Here is an 18,311-nt window from a genome sequence, read left to right on the forward strand (position 1 = left end):
CTGGCCATTTGGCAACTTGTGTGAGAGTACTGCCCCAATACCATATGGAGAAGCATCACAAGCCAAACGAATAGGCAGCATTGGGTTGAAGTGAGCCAACACTTCCTCTGAGGTGATCAATGCCTTGCTTTCGCGAAAGGCCCTCTTACAGTCCTCGCTCCACTTCCATGGTACTCCCTTCTGTAAAAGAGCATTCAGCGGGTGCAGTACCGTGGATAAATTTGGCAGAAACTTATGGTAATAGTTAATCAACCCTAGAAACGACCTCAATTGGGATACATTATCTGGAGCGGGAGCCTTCACAACAGCTTCGATCTTGTCAGGAGACTTATGAAGCCCCTCCTGGTCAATGACATGACCATAGTACGAGATCCGCTTCTGAAAGAATTCACATTTCTGGCGATTAACTCGAAGACCATATTCTTTCAATCTGGTGAGCACCAGTTCCAAGTTTGTCAGGTGTTCCTCGTCATCATCTCCTGTAATCAGAATATCGTCCAGGTAACATTGTGTACCTGGAATTCCCTGTAATACCTGCTCCATGGCCCTCTGCCAAATTGCTGGAGCCGATGCCACTCCAAAAACCAGTCTATTATACCGGTACAAGCCTCTATGCGTGTTGATCGTGAGATACTGGCGTGACTCTTCCTCAACTTCCATCTGTAAGTATGCCTGCGCCAGGTCTATCTTGGTGAAGTATTTCCCACCAGACAACGAAGCGAAGATATCCTCAATCCGCGGAAGCGGATACTGCACCGTGTGAAGCACCGGATTAACAGTGATCTTGAAATCTCCACAGATGCGAACCTTCCCCGGTTCCCCCGGCTTGTTGCTCGATGAACGCTTCATGACGGGGACAATGGGCGTGGCCCACTCACTCCAGTCTACCTTAGCCAGTACTCCTGAATGTTCTAGCCCTTCCAGCTCAGCTTCCACAGCAGGTCGTATTGCATAAGGTACCGGTCTGGCTTTGAAAAATTTCGGGTTTGCATGTTCTTCAACCTTGATGTTTGCCGTAATTCCTCTCAGTGTTCCCAGTCCCTGTTGGAACACCTCTTTAGCATCGTCCAATATTCTGGACAATCGTTTAGGTTTGACATCTTTTGTACCGGAATCTACCATTAGTGCTTTTAAGGAATGCCAGTCCATATTTATTTTCCTAATCCACTCCCGTCCCAGTAGTGGTGGACCTCCCTCAGGTAGCACATATAAGTCCATTCCTCGGCTTTCTTTGCCCTTGTGGACCACCTTTACCTCTATCTTCCCGATGGGGTATACTCTTTGCCCCGTGTATGTTTTCAATACAATCTCCGTATCCCGTAGGGGAATATGTGGGAATAACCTTTTGTAATCTTTCTTATTCATGACCGTCAATGCTGATCCAGTGCCCAATTCCATCTTCACTTGGACTCCTGCTATCTGAAGTGTGACCCAAATTGTTTGGAGGTCTGCTTCCTTACCAACATTGTGTATTCTTAGACTACCCAGTTCATTACTGCTGGAGTCTGAATCTGACTTCTGTTCGTTCGAACTGTTCTCTGTCACCTTGTGTACCTTTCTGTACTTTTCCTGCGGTGACTTTTTGTTGCTGGTCTTCTTTCCTGACCGGCATACTTTAGCTATGTGACCAAGCCTGCCACATTTTCTGCATTCCTGATTTTTGAACCAGCACTGGTTCTGATCGTGCGTTGTCTTTCCACAACGATAACATTTTACTGTACTCAAGACCATTTGATTGGTGCAGCGTTCCGGTGACCGTAGCTGCATTTCCGCAGTGCCTCTCACTGCGGCTTCTTGCGATGCTGCAATAGTGACAGCCTTATCAAGCGTAAGATCATTCTCCTCAAGCAGCCGCTTTTGTGTTCCTTCTTTTAACAATCCACACACAAATTTATCTCTCAGCGCATCTGCTAGTCCTGTTCCAAACTAACAGTACTTCGATAGCTTACGTAGTTCAATTAAAAATTCAGCGTTGCTTTCGTCTTTCAACTGCGTTCTTCTGTAAAATTTAAATCGTTCCGCTATCATCAGCGGCGTGGGGTTTAAATGATTTTTCAGGACAGTAACAATATTCGCGAAAGTCTGATCCGCCGGTTTATTTGGTGATAGAAGGTGCTTCAATAGCCCGTATGTCTTCGCCCCCATTGAGCTTAATAAGGCTAGTGCTTTCTTATCATCTGGTACCTTATTTGCTTTACAATAAACTTCCATGCGTTCTACATACGTGGTCCAATCTTCGATATCACTATCAAAGGTATTAATGCTCCCATGTTTAGGCATCCTTGCAAGTTTTTAAATTTTTCTTTTTCTCAAAATGGCGGCTTCCCGTGCTTGTCTTCTTCCCCCGCCTACTAAAATGGCAGCTTCCCGCGCTTGGCGGTCTTTCCCGCGCTCGTCTTCTTCCCCCGCCGACTACAATGGCGGATTCCCGCGTTTGCCTTCTTCCCCTGCTGGCTGCCATGGCGATTGCCTTGCTGCTGCCGTTCTCGCCTCCCCAGCGGTTCTCACTCCCCGACGCTGCTTTGCCTCGCAGCCCCGCTTGCAGCCCGGTCCTTTACACCAGCTGCGTTTGAATTCTCCGCGGCTCTCGTGCCTTAAGCTTCTCAACTCCCTGACGCTGCTTTGCCTCGCAGCCCTGCTTGCAGCCCGGTCCTGTACACCGTCTGCGTTTGAGTTCTCCGTGGCTCTCGAGCCTTAAGCTGCCCCAGTCGCTGCGCCTCTCAGCCTCGATTGCAGCCCGGCCCTTTCTACCGGCCGTGGTCGAGCTCTCCGCCCCTATTCCTCCGTTTTCCCTCCCCTACTCCACAGTCAACGCGGCCGACTTTCTGCTCGTGTCGCTGATCGGCTTACCCACCACCGTGGTAGAAGGGATGATCACCGCCTGTCGCTGATGAAGGGCTTCGTGGTCAGAATTCTTTTTCTTTTTAACCCGGGTTCTCGATGCCTCCCGTGCGACGGTGCTCAGCAGGATGATGAGGGCGGATGCCTCTTCTCGAAGCCTGTTTTGAGGACGAAGCTGCCTTGGATGTAAAATTGCCGCAGGGTAAGATCAGACTCGTCGCCACTGTTGAGTCTGTGTGTCCCAGTTATGTTTAGGATCAATCACTGGACACAGACAACAAGAATAACTTTTAACAGGTCTTTACTATTCGGCGGTCAGGGCTGAACTGCCCAGCAAATCCTTGCACAACACTTATATACCGGTGTGGTCACCACCGGTATTACAGTATTACAGTATACAGCAGCCAAGAGAAAGTAGTACATCTCTTAAGGTAGTTCTCTTAAGGTGGAACAGGTTACATACACCACAGAAATGATCACAACAATGGGCATAAAGTTTAAAGTCTCCAGAAGAAGCAATGCTGCTTGCAGGCCTTAAATCCAGCAGCATTGATGACGTAATCGGAGGTGACTTTCTGCATGAAAAGACTCATTGGGCCAGGGGTTTCCACACACTGGAAATCAAGTGCCCAATTAGGGCAAACCGCACTTTTTCCCCACTTCACATCGGAGTCGGGGTCCTGACACGAAAACCACCTGACACGTCCCAGCCCACCCCCAATGGCAAAATCGAGCCCAAAAGGTCAAAGACAGAGGACTGAAGTGCACGTGAAGTTGGAGAAAGTTGCAGAGGTAGGTTGGGGTGAGGCCATGACAGGGATTTGAAGATGAGGACAAGTCTTTTGAATTCAATTTATTTGGGGACAGGAAGCCAGTGTAGCAGCAAGAACTGGGGTGACAGATGAACATGGTTTAATGTATGACTGGATATGGGTGGCGGGGTTTTGTATTATTGGAATTTATAGAGGCTCGAGGCTTCCCCAACCCAAGGCCTACCTGCAGCTCTACCAGCATCCCAGCCTAACAACATCTTGTGGGCCAAAACTGGTGAGCTGCCTCGGGATGCCTGTTTGGCTTGCCAGTGGAATTCAAATGAAGGCAAAGCTTTAAAATCATGGTGGCCTCTTCACCGCTAGAATGGCGATCTGCAGCAATATCCGCTGGTCAGTCACTCAAATGCCAAAATGTGCCCTATAGAGTGGTGGGTTGTAGGTTCCCCTACTTTACTCAGTTCGAAATTTCAGCCATGTGTGGAGACACTAAAAGAAACCCAGTGCTTCCTTAGGCAGAAAAATCAAGCCACAGCCTCTTTCACACACTTCATAGTGGCTGGTTCTGATTGCTATTAGCAGAGATCTAGGAGAGGTTAATTACTTCATTGCGTGGCAACAGATGGTGTGTGGACTGATAGACTCAGGGTAGATTTTTTTTATCTTTAGCACCTGGGCGAAAAACATCAGAGAGGAAAATTGGGCAGGGGGATCGCATATCCGTAATGGAGTCCAATCAATTTTTCTTTTGCTTAAACTAATGAACGGAAGATCAGGTGCACGATCTTCCCAGCCCCCTTATGTCCAGGGCATCAAGGTGCTGAAGATGAAAATTTACCCTAAAGCGACTGAAGCAAAAAAAAAATCAGGTATGCTGTCTCTATACAAGATTTTCCTTGCTGTGCTGCTGTCAAGCGAGACTCCATACTGGAAGCAGGGTGTTGCAATTTCAAGGTTTATACATGAAAATCTTCATTTGTGGCAGATCAAGGGACGAGTTTGCGGTTAACCAGGAATCTAAACATGAATTCTTGCTACGGGAGTGGGGAGATACCCGAAGAAGTCAAGTGGTGTGATCAGAGTCAGAACATTTTTGTGGAATGTTGCTGTTTTGCGAGACTCAGCCCTAACATGTCCCACCGTTGGTATTCACCATCTCCCAGAGCAACTTTCAAAATAACCTTTTATAGTACAATGGATGAAAGTGTAAGTTTTAAAAATAAAATATATTGAAACTATTTTATCTATTCTAAAGCATAATAATTAAAAGCAAAATGTCCAGATTAACTCATTTTTGTTACAAAGTTGCAAGGGATCAAAGTAATAATTTCTTTGAATACTGTACATTTATATTTTAAGTTTTATATAGCTCTTGATGAATTTAAAACAAATAAAGAGGAAAAGAAATACAATATTGGATGTGAGATCTTACAGAAAAACAAGTATAACAGCCAGATATTCTACAAATCCAAATACTCAAGTTCAAGAGAGGTATCAAAGGTAGGTAATACATTGCTGGTTAGAGGGTGTTTGTAAAAGCAAATAATTCTGTGACTATCAGTCTATAAACTATTTTTGGACAGTTCTCAAACTATGATCCAGGTGGTGTGGGAGGAGGTGGTCAGAATTTAAGAATGATTAAACATTCTAGTCTCAAGATTTGCTAAAATGTTTTAAAAGGAAAGGACACACATTTTTTAATTTTTCTACAGCAGGAAAAAAAGAAAATAGTAAACTGATGGTTGTTTCCAAAAATCAATTCTCATCTGTGTTTTCCGCAGGAGGTGCAATTTATTACCAGTCGGTAATCGAGGGAGAAAATATGGTTTAAAGCACTTTTCAACAGTGTATTGAAATAAAAACATTGGCCTAGAAATTCAGTTGGGCGCGCCAGCCGTTAGCGCCTTAGGAGGAGTAGATCTCGAGCGCTAGGTGCTTAGCGCCCGGGCGCAGCGCGATCTGCGCCTCGCCCCAACTTCAGTACACATTTAGCGCCGGCGCAAAGTCTTAGCGCGCGCCCTGCTGCGCGCGCAGATCATGACGTCATTTACTAGTGCAACGCCCTTTGTGCGCCCCGAACCGGAACTTCACTCGCGCCGGGCCATTGTGCGCCGGGCGGCCCTAACGACTGTGAAGTGGAATGGTACACAGCCGAGGCAGGCCGCGGGGAGCGCTAATTAAAGGGCACTTACCCTGCACTATAAAGGCCAGCCATTTTGCAGCATTCACTCTTGTGCAACGGTTTTTTGGAGAGAGACCAAGGAGGAGAGCTTACTGGTTTGGACCAACACTAGGACAGGTATTTTTGGCTCAGGCCAGAGCTTAGCAATTATCTTTGCCTTCATTGAGAGCTCATTGTTTGCCAGCATATAATGGGGGCTGCATTGGGTGCCAACGCTGACTTTCAGCCTTATGCCAGAAGGGCTTACAGACGCCGTGAAAGAGTGGCAGCCCTGGCTAGACGCAGAGGGGGCAACAGGCGTCGCCAACTGAGGCCTTACCCACCCAGGGTATACCGCCAGCAGTCCTCCTATCTGACCATGTCTGCCGCGATGTGTGTAAGGAGGCTGCGATTCAGAAGGGAGGTGGTTGCAGACATCTGCCTGCTGCTTCAGAGAGATCTGCAGCCACAGCTGATGCGCAGGACGTCTCTGTCGGTGGCAGTGAAGGTGACGGTGGCTCTCAACTTCTATGCCACCGGCTCCTTCCAATCCGCTGCTGGGGACATCGCTAACATCTCCCAGTTCGCCGTGCATTGCTGCATCTGCCAGGTGACCGAAGCCCTTTTCAGAAGGAGACATCAATTCATCTCCTTCCCCATGACCCTGGACAAGCAGCAGCAGCGTGCAGTGGGATTTGCAAGAATAGCGGGCTTCCCCATGGTGCAGGGCGCCATTGACTGCACGCATGTGGCTTTGCGGGCACCTCTGGAGCATGCCGAGGATTACCGCAACCGGAAGGGCTACCATTCCCTCAACGTACAGCTGGTGTGTGACCACAGGCAGCGCATCCTAGCTGTCAATGCCCACTTTCCAGGCAGCAGCCACGATGCCTTTATCCTGCGACAGACAACTGTGGCTGACATGTTCCAGGCACAGCCTCCCCCAAGAGGATGGCTTATCGGGGACAAAGGCTATCCTTTGTGTACCTGGCTCATGACCCCGCTCCGCGCGCCCACGACCCCTGCTGAAGAGGCATACAACGAGAGCCATCAAGCGACTAGGAACATCATAGAACAAACAATCGGCGTCCTCAAGCAATGGTTCCGCTGTCTCGATCGCTTCGGGGGAGCCCTCCAGTATTCGCAGGAGCGAGTCTCCCAATTCGTCGTCGTTTGCTGCATGCTGCACAACCTGGCTATCCGCAGGACTCAGGCACTGCCACCTCACGTTGGACCCCCACCTCAGGAGGAGGAGCAGGAGGAGCATGAGGAGGAGGAGGACGAGGAGTACCAGCCCAGGAGGGAGGCACAAGGTCCAAGGGCCGCCCGTCGGCGGCTTATTGAACGTCACTTCTAGGCCCCCTGTCAGGGAATGGCTTGTGCCAATGAAAGAACATGATTGCAGCCGCTCCGCAAGCCCTCAGCCAGTTAAGGCAACAAACACTTCAAAGATCAAACATGGACAATGTTAATAAATAAAATGCTTTATTGTACAAACTCAGGGCCCTTCCCACATGAAAACCAAAAACAGACGAAACCCCCAAAAAACACTCAAACACATTACTCGCTCCCACAACCTGGAGAGGATTAACAAAACAGTGCAACTAAAATGGCCGTCATCCTCGGACTTCGTAAAATACAAACATCACATCCTCGGCCTTCAAAAAACAAACATCCAATTCTCGGCCTCAAAAAACAAACATCCAATTCTCGGCCTCAAAAAACAAACATCCAATTCTCGGCCTCAAAAAACAAACACAACTGGCCACACATTCGACTTTTTGGCCCGCTAGGGCGATGCCTTGGCCATCTTTGTGTGGCCCCTGCCCGCCCTGCTGCTCCTCCTCAAAGTAAGGCCATTGGCTGCTGCAAGGCTGGGGGCAGGCTCCAGAGGGGCACATGTCGTGACGGCAGATGCCCTTGGGGGTCGGCCTAGTCGAGGTCTGGCCGTCGAGCGGGCGGCTGTTGAATGCTGCAGCTGTGGCTGGCCAGCATCAGTCGCTGCAGCAGCTCCTGGCAGCTCCACTGGGGGAATGGCAGTGGCGGCTGGAGGAATGGGGGCAAGCTGGCGGATGGCAGGCACTCGCTGGTCGCCTGAGACACTGGCACTCGCCCGGGCCAGCATTGCAGCATGCGCACCAATCTGCCGAGGGACAGACCGCTGTGCTGCTGCAGCGCGCCGGGTGCCCTGGCGATGCCTGGCTGACACAGCGAGTGTGGCAGCAGTGAGTGCCCATGTTGACCTGTTCAGTGACCTCATCAGCGCACCCAGTGACTGCACGGCACCACTGATCAGCTGCCCACTCGCTGCCTGAGCTGCCCCGAATGCCGCCCGACTCGCTGCCTGATCTGCCCCGAATGCCGCCCAACTCGCTGCCTGCTCTGCCCCAAATTCCACCAAACTGATGGCCTGTGAGGCCCTGACGTCAGTAACACTCCGAGAGAGGGACTCGATGGCCTCAGGCAACCGTGCCACTACCCCCATGAGCTCCGTGTGCCGGCGCTCCGAGTCCACGGACAAGTCCTCGAGGCGTTCCATCTCCTCGGCGAAGACCGTCTCCGGACTGGAGGCCGGACTCTCCCTCTGGGGAGAAGGCCGCCGAGCTGGCACCCACCTCCCGCGTTTCTGCAGGCCGCAGGTCCCATGAGCTCCCCTCCCCTCCGACACTTCCGTGACGCTCCCCTCCAGGGAAGATGTGTCCCCTACATTGGCATGGGTTGCCACGGCTGAGGGTTCCCCTGATGGGCCGCCTTCCTCTTGCTCCTCCTCCTCTGAGGGGCTGTCACTGGCAAGTTCAGGGACCTCCTCCTCACCATCTGAAAGCAGGAAGGCACAAGAGTAGCTTTAGAGTGAGGAGAGGGCGTCAGCGAGGGATGCATGAGTGGTGGCATTCAGCGCATTGGTCGGACAGTGGCAAAGGATGTAGATCTGATGCGCAAGTGGGACGAAAGAGGTCCAAACGTTGATGTCCTTACCATTGGTGCCCAGAACAGGGTCGGCATCTCCACATGCAACGGGGCCAATCACCCGGCCACCCATGATGCGCTCCATGCGATGTTGCAGCTCGGTGAGCGGCTGGATCTGGGGTCGGCCTCCCCCGGTCGCAGTCCGGCTCTTCTTGTTATTGGCCAGCTTGGCCTGCAAGAGAAAGGACGGCCTCTAAGTACAGTGTGTAGCCCTGATCTTGTGTGCACTGCCTCCCATGGTGGAATAGCCTGGCCAGTGTGTCGCCCTGATCTTGTGTGCACTGCCTCCCATGGTGGAATAGCCTGGCCAGTGTGTCGCCCTGATCTTGTTTGCACTGCCTCCCATGGTGGAATAGCCTGGCCAGTGTGTCGCCCTGATCTTGTGTGCACTGCCTCCCATGGTGGAATAGTTTGGCCAGTGTGTTAAGTGCAGAATGTGCAATTGATGTTCATGCCTGTTCCATAGCTGCTGGATGAGGGCTGGCCATTAGGGCTTTCAGGTCCCTTTGCCCATAATGTGAGGTGCACATGCAAGGATGAGGAGGTCACTGGAAAGGGTACTCACCCTGACAATCCGCGTGAGGTCATTAAACTTTTTGCGGCATTGGACACCGGTCCTGGGGACCTTGCTGTTGGCTGACACCTTGCTGGCGACATGCCTCCAGGCTCTCCGGTAGGCGCGGACCGGCGCCTTCCTGCCATTGTCCGGGTACAAAATATGGCGCCTCTTCTCCACACCACCAACCAGCACACTCAGATCACGCTCTGAGAAGCGCTGCGCTCGTTCACGGGCCCTCTGCATGGCTTCAGGCGCTATTTGGGTCCAGCAGCAGTGTTCAGGCCTAGCTGGAGGGCTCCACTATCCAGGGCGTGGCAGCAGACAAAGTCGACCCTTCCCCCTTAAGAGCTGGCCGGCGCCAGGGTGTCTGCTGTCAATCACGAGATGGCCGCACCTGCGCTGTGCCCGGCCTGGGCGCTCTCGCTCAGCACCTCCGGCTTAGCGCCTAAAGAGAGGCGTCCAGCGCCAGTTTTAGCGCTCGAGCAAACTCTTAGGGCGAAGCTAATGAATATCGGAGAAGTGGCCTCGATTTGGCGGCGGGCGCAAACTTTAGCGGCCGCCCGACTTTAACGCCCCAAAAGTGGCTACAATGAATTTCTAGGCCATTGTTTATTGAAAGAAGGGAAAACTACATTAGCAGTGCCTGCTTACTGGATATATATAATTTCACAGTAGCATCGATGGTTATTCTGTAGTCATGGAATGGTTCCTGAGTGCAGAAGGGCAGAGAGCTCGGCCCTACGAGCTAGTTCACAGAGCTCATAGAACATTTCACTTTGCCTCTTCAAAACTTCCAAACAAACTAAAATTTATATTCAATCCATTCCATTCATAGCAAATATTCATCAATTGTTTTATTAAAGTAGTATCATTACTGTTAGCACTATTAAACTCTGTTATGTAATATATTTAGATAGTTGGAATACACACTCTGGTTCCAGATTCTATTGAGCTACTACCGAATCTTTCTTTATGAAAAATGTTGTTAAAAATAAAAAGATAAATGATGTAGAATTCCCAGTGGCAGAAGGGAGTGCATCTTTTGCAGAACAGATGGAGAATTATGGGCTGCGAGCCGGTGATTTCCTGCAATGCACTCCCCGTGACTGCTATTCCCCCTGCTGGGAGTGCCTAAAATTTTTATTTATTTTCAATAATTTTGGAAAATTAGGCACTGCAGATCCATCATTTCCTGCTCAGCACTTCCTGTAAGCACGATTCCGTGCCAGGAGCACCAAACTATGGAATCAACCCTGCTTTATATTGAGAAGAAGTGAGTGGAGCAGTATTAGAACACTGCCCTTTCACCTCTGAGGCCGGCATATCATTCTAACCTGGAATGATGAAGAAAATATCTCCATTGCCATGTTTCTGCCCTTTTTTAACACTGGGAAATTCAGATGGGAGGAGAAAAATTAGGCTCCTTATCTCCATTCCCCTTTCCGTTGCGACACCACTCAAAGAGATAGGCCTGGCTGGATGATGCGCCTCCCCCACCCCATACCATTCCCCCCGCCCCTCTCCCACCAGAAATCATGCCAGCTTTGCCTTTACAGCAGTCAAGATAATCCCAAAGTTGCAGTCAGTTAATGACAGCTCCGAAACAGGCAGCTCAGAAGGGTGAACTAACTTCCAAGTACATTAGAGCCAGAAGGTGTTTTCACCTCACTTCTGCTGTAGTATTTACACTGGGTGCCTGAGTTCAGGTGCGGAGCAGCAATTTGTTATGATAACAGGAGCTGTGTATGAACAGCCCATCATGGAAAGAGATGTTTTCCCCAAAGATTATAATGCTTTTATTGCAAACTATTACATTTATCCACTCCAATTTCAATCAAATTTCAGTAAATGTTGCATATTTACACCGCCAATGACATGTTTATCGTTCTTCTTAGGTGGTCCCTCGGAACCGAGGATGACTTGCTTCCACATTAAAAATGAGTTCTCAGGTGACCTACAGTCTCTGTCACAATTGGGGCAGACGGTGGTTGAAGTGGCGGGTGGGTGGGGTGCTTGGGTTGACGTGCGCTCCTTCCGCTGTTTGCGCTTGGCTTCTGCTTGCTCCCGGCGAAGAGACTCGAGGTGTTCGGCGCCTTCCCAGATGCTTCTCCTCCACTTTGTGCGGTCTTGGGCCAGGGATTCCCAGGTGTCAGTGGGGATGTTGCACTTTTTCAAGGAGGCTTCAAGGGTGTCCTTGAAGTGTTTCCTCTGTCCACCTGGGGTTCTCTTGCCGTGTCGGAGCTCCGAGTAGAGTGCTTGTTTTGGGAGTCTTTTATCGGGCATGCGGACGATGTGGCCTGTCCATCGGAGCTGATTGAGTGTGGTCAAAGCTTCAATGCTGGGGATGTTGGCCTGTGCGAGAACATTGACGTTGGTGCGCCTATCCTGCCAATGGATTTGCAGGATCTTGCAGAGGCAGCATTGGTGGTGCCTCTCCAGTGCTTTGAGGTGCCTGCTGTACATGGTCCATGTCTCTGAGGCATACAGCAGGGTGGGTATCACTGCTGCTCTGTAGACCATGAGCTTACTGCCGGGTTTGAGTCCTGGCCTTAAAACACTCTCTTCCTCAGGCGACCAAAGGCTGCATTGGCACACTGAAGGCGGTGTTGGACTTCGTCATCGACATCTGCCCTTGTTGACAGTAGGCTCCCGAGGTATGGAAAGTGGTCCATGTTGTCCAAGGCCTTGTCGTGGATTTTGATAATCAGGGGGCAGTACTGTGTGGCGGGGGCAGGTTGGTAGAGGACCTTTGCTGACGGATGTTTAGTGTATGGCCCATGCTCTCGTATGCTTCGGTGAAAGTGTTAACGATGGTTTGGAGTTCGACCTCCGAGTGTGCGCAGACGCAAGCGTCGTCTGCTTACTGTAATTCGACGACAGAGGGAGGGACGACCTTGGATCTGGACTGGAGGCGACGGAGGTTGAACAGTTTCCCGTTTGTTCTGTAAATTAGCTCCACTCCAGTGGGGAGCTTACTGAGGGTGAGATGGAGCATTGCAGCAAGGAAAATCGAGAAGAGCGTTGGTGTGATGACACAGCCTTGCTTGACCCCGGTCCATACGTGAATTAGGTGGAACCGTTGGTCAGGATCACAGCTTGCATGTCATCGAGAAGGAAGCGGAGGATGGTGACAAACTGTTGAGGGCAAACGAATTTGAGGAGGACACTCCATAATTCCTCACGGTTGACAGTGTGGAAGGCCTTTGTGAGATCAAAGAAGGCGGCTGGTGCTGTTCCCTGCATTTCTCTTGTAATTGACGTGCGGTGAAGATCATGTCCGTTGTGCCCCTTAGTGGGCGGAATCCACATTGTGACTCTGGGAGGAGCTCTTCCGCCACTGGGAGAAGGCGATTGAGGAGGATTCTTGTGATGACTTTCCCTGTGGCAGACAGGAGGGAAACTCCTCTGTAATTACCGCAATCGGACTTGTCACCTTTCTTGAAGATGGTCACAATAACGGCATCTCTGAGATCCCCTGGCATGCTCTCCTCCTTCTAGATAAGAGAAATTAGTTCATGAATTCGCACCAGTAGTGCTTCTCCACCATGCTTTAGTGCCTCAGCAGGGATACCATCTGCTCCTGAAGCCTTGTTGTTTTTCAGTTGTCGGATGGCCTTTTCAACTTCATGCCGGGCTGGGGTTGTACTGAGATGGTGGCGGGTAGCATGCTGCAGAATGGAGTTGAGGACACGCGCGTCGAAGACAGAGTCTCGGTTAAGGAGATCTTCGAATTGCTCCTTCCAGCGGGCACTGACAGCCTCTCTGTCCTTGATGAGTACCTCTCCGTTTTTGGCCTGCAGTGGGGTAGGACCTTGGCTGCTTGGGCCGTAGATGGTAGATGGCCGTAATGACATGTTTATCAATAAACCGCCAATGACACGTTTATCATTACACCGCCAATGACACACTTATCATTACATCGCCAATGACATGTTTATCATTACAACGCCAATGACATGCGAATCATTACACTGCCAATGACATGTTTATCATTACACCGCGAATGACACGCTTAACATTACACCACCACTGGCATGCTTATCATTAGACTGCCAATGACATGCATATCATTACACCGCCACTGACATGTTTATCATTACACTGCCAATGACATGTTTATCATTACACCGCCAATGACACGTTTATCATTACACCGCCAAGGACACATTTATCATTACACCGTCAATGACATGTTTATCATTACCCTGCCAATGAAACGTTTATCATTACACGGCCAATTACATTTTTATCATTACATCGACAATGACATATTTATCATTACACCGTCAATGACACGTTTACCATTACTCGGCCAATGACAGGTTTATCATTACACCATCAATGACACATTTATCATACCCCGCCAATGACACGTTTATCAATACTCCACCAATGCCAGGTTTATCATTACACCGCCAATGGCACCTTTATCTTTACACCATCAATGACACGTTTATCATACACCGCCAATGACACGTTTATCAATACTCCACCAATGCCATGTTTATCATTACACCACCAATGACACGTTTATCATTACACCGCCAATGACATGTATAGCATTAAACTGCCAATGACACGCTTATCATTATACTGCCAATGACACGTTTATCATTACACAGCCAATGACATGTATATCATTAAACTGCCAATGACATGCTTATCATTACACTGCCAATGACATGTTTATCATTAAACCGCCAATGACAAGCTTATCACTACACCGCCAATGACATGTTTATCAATACTCCACCAATGCCATGTTTATCATTACACCACCAATGACACGTTTATCATTACACCGCCAATGACATGTATAGCATTAAACTGCCAATGACACGCTTATCATTATACTGCCAATGACATGTATATCATTAAACTGCCAATGACATGCTTATCATTACACAGCCAATGACATGTATATCATTAAACTGCCAATGACACGTTTATCATTACACCGCCAATGACATGTATATCATTAAACTGCCAATGACACGCTTATCATTACACAGCCAATGACACGTTTATCATTAAACTGCCAATGACAAGCTTATCACTACACCGCCAATGACACGTTTATCATTACACTGCCAAAGGCATGTTTATCACTACACTGCCAATGACACGCTTATCATTACACTGCCAATGACATGTTTATCATTACACAGCCAATGACACGTTTATCATTACATTGCCAATGACATGTTTATCATTACACTGCCAATGACACGTTTAACATTACACCACCAATGACACATTTATCATTACACCGCCAATGACACGTTTATTATTACACCGCCAATGACACACTTATCAGCACACCGCCAATGACACATTTATCATTACACCGCCAATGACACATTTATCATTACACCACCAATGACACCTTTATCATTACACCGCCAATGACATGCTTATCATTATACTGCCAATAACATACTTATCATTACATCGCCAATGACATGCTTATCATTACACCACCAATGACATGCTTATGACTACACCGCCAATGGCATGTTTATCATTACACCACAAATGACATTTTTATCATTACATCGCCAATGACATGTTCATCATTACATTGCCAATGACATGTTTGTCATTACACCGCCAAAGACATGCGTATCATTACACCGCCAATGATACATTTATCATTACACCGCCAATGACACCTTTATCATTACACCGCCAATGACACGTTTATCATTACGCCGCCAATGACATGTATATCATTAAACTGCCAATGACATGCTTATCATTACACCACCAATGACACCTGTATCATTACACCGCCAATGATATGTTTATCATTACACCGCCAATGACACGTTTATCATTACACCGCCAATGACACGTTTATCATTACACCGCCAATGACACGTTTATCATTACACTGCCAATGACACGTTTATCATTACACCACCAATGACACCTTTATCATTACACCGCCAATGACACATTTATTATTACACTGCCAATGACATGTGTGATAAAAATGATAACTTCCGGGAAGTTATGTCATCACTTCCTGTGAACTATGAACTATGAACTGTGTACATACCTCACTTCCTGTCATATGTCACTTCCTGTTGGACTGGTATAAATACTGGTCTGTTCAGTATTGTAGGAGGCTTCTACCAGAGGCATGGTAAAGACCTCTCTTGTGTATATAGTGTGTTTATAAGTTACTTAAAGCTTACTTTAAAGTTACTTGATGGTAAGTCTCCTTTTTCTTACATCAATTTAAGTAACTTAGTATTTACACTGACAAATACTAGACCTTCAGACAAACTCGGAAGTTAAGGATCCAGGGAACCACCCATCATGGAGAAAATCCTTCGACCTATTCGTCTGGACTTGGACCCGAATACACCAGCAGCTGGCAGGGTATGGAAGCATTGGTATCGTACTTTTGAGAATTTTCTGGATGAATGTAAAGCGGATGCTCCTGCTAAATTGAAGATACTTGTCAATTATGTGACCCCAAAAGTGTTCGAATATGTTGATGACTGGGATAATTACGAAGAGGTGATTCGGGCACTTAAGAAACTGTATGCGAAGACCCCAAATGAGGTCTATGCTAGACATCTACTGGCCACAGCCCGACAAGGGCCAGGGGAATCAATTGACGAATTCCTGCAAGAACTTCGCAGGCTCAGCGTAGATTGTAACTTTCAGGCAGCCTCAGCTGAGCTGTACCGCCAAGAAATGATTCGTGATGCTTTCATCTGCGGGATTGCCTCTCCATTTATACGCCAGCGTCTACTAGAAAGTAAAACACTTGAGCTACAAAAAGCTTTTGACCTAGCTTGTTCACTGGATTTGGCAAAGAGAAATGCAGACCTCTATCAGCTGCCCAGATCTCGATCTGCTGCTGTAGCTGCAACCAGACAATTCAAGCGGTCTCAGGTGAACCCTATCATGTGGGAATCTAATTCTGATAATTCTGATGAAGAAGAGGAGGACGACCCCACTTTAGCAGCCTCTTGGCAATCTAGGAAGGAATGCTTCTTTTGTGGAGATGCTTTTCACCCTAGGAAAACCTGCCCTGCTCGCAATGCAATCTGCAGTTATTGCGGGAAAAAAGGACACTTTGCTAAAGTTTGCCTATCAAGGGCCTCTACGAGGGCCAATCCAGCTAAGGCCTACCGAACTGCCCCAATTAGGGCCTATCAAGATGCTCCAGCTAGGACCTATCAAGCTTCCTCTCGAGCTCTCTCCCGAAGAAGCACACCGAGAGTTTTAGCCACTCTCTGTGCAACGACACCAATTACAGCTGCTTGCCCACAGAACCTGTCTCAGGCAGCCACAAAAATTTCAATTAAAGGGCATACCTTAGATGCCTTAATTGACTCAGGAAGTACTGATAGTTTCATTAAGGAACAGATTGTTGCGAAATTGAAACTACATGTCTTCCCATCGGACCAGGCAATTGCGATGGCCCAGTCATCACTTAATACCAGAATCACCGGCTTTTGTGTTGTTGATATGACACTTCATGGTCGTATGTATCCCTCCACCCGACTTTCGGTGCTCAAGGACTTATGTAGTGATCTCCTCTTAGGGCTGGACTTCCAAAAACAGCATAAGAAACTCACCATTGAGTTTGGTGGATCCAAACCCGGACTTACTATTTCTAATATACCGTCTAAATTACCATTTTGTGCATTATCAGCAGCTTCACTTGATGAACCCTCATTATTTGCCAGTATTCCGCCTCAATGCCAACCGATAATAACGAAATCGCGGCGCTTTAATCAGGAAGACCAATCTTTTATTGCGGCTGAAATCTCTCGACTTCTAGCAGAGGATATCATTGAACCATGTTCGTCGCCCTGGCGGGCTCAAGTCGTCATTGTCAAGAACCCTCTAAAACCTCACAAACAGCGACTATGCATCGATTATTCGCAAACCATCAATCAATATACCGACTTGGACGCCTACCCATTGCCACGCATTGATGATATGGTTAATAAACTGGCCAAATACAAAGTGTTCTCAACTTACGATTTAAAAAGTGCCTATCATCAGTTACCCTTGAAGGTCTCAGATAAGCAGTACACAGCCTTTGAGGCTAATGGACGGCTGTACCAATTTCGTCGCCTCCCATTCGGGGTTACTAATGGAGTGGCTGTCTTTCAATGGGCAATGGATGGCCTGGTTAAGCAGGAAAACCTAAGGGACACTTTTCCCTATCTTGATAACATTACCATTGCAGGTCACGATCAACAGGAACACGACTCCAACCTCCAAAAATTTCGGGATGCCCTCCATCGCCGTAATTTGACCCTGAATGAATCCAAATCTGTTGAGTCGCAACCGACCATCAACATCCTTGGCTACTGCGTAGGCAATGGTATCATTAAGCCAGACCCAGAAAGACTTCGCCCGCTCCAAGAGCTCCCGTCACCTAAGAATCCGGCTTCTTTACGTCGGGCTCTCGGTCTGTTTGCATACTACGCTAAATGGATTCCTCATTTTTCGGACAAAATCCAACCCTTGCTGCATGCTAGATCATTTCCACTGGGAACAGCGGCTGTTGCAGCCTTTAACCTTCTCAAAAAACAGTTGGAGAAAGCGGCTCTTCACTCCATTGATGAGAATCTCCCTTTCGTGGTTGAATGTGATGCCTCGGAGGTGGCGATCTCGGCTACTCTGAATCAGGAAGGTCGTCCTGTAGCATTTATGTCCAGGACCTTACAAGGTGCCGAGCTACATTATCCTCCGGTTGAGAAAGAAGCCACAGCCATCATAGAGGCAGTACGGAAGTGGAACCATTTTCTAGCTCGCCAGCACTTTACATTGATCACGGACCAACGATCAGTCACCTTCATGCTCGATAATCGAAAACGAACCAAAATTAAGAATAATAAAATACAACTTTGGAGGATGGAACTGGCCTCTTTTGGTTATACCATTCTCTATCGGCCTGGCAAGGAGAATGTGGCCCCGGACACCCTCACACGGGCATTCTGCTCCACTATGTCATCCTCCACTCTCATGGATGTCCACA

This window comes from Somniosus microcephalus, chromosome 9 (genome assembly GCF_052327205.1).
Source record: "Somniosus microcephalus isolate GS21.2 chromosome 9, FLI_Smic_1.0, whole genome shotgun sequence".
Taxonomy (NCBI): Eukaryota; Metazoa; Chordata; class Chondrichthyes; order Squaliformes; family Somniosidae; genus Somniosus; species Somniosus microcephalus.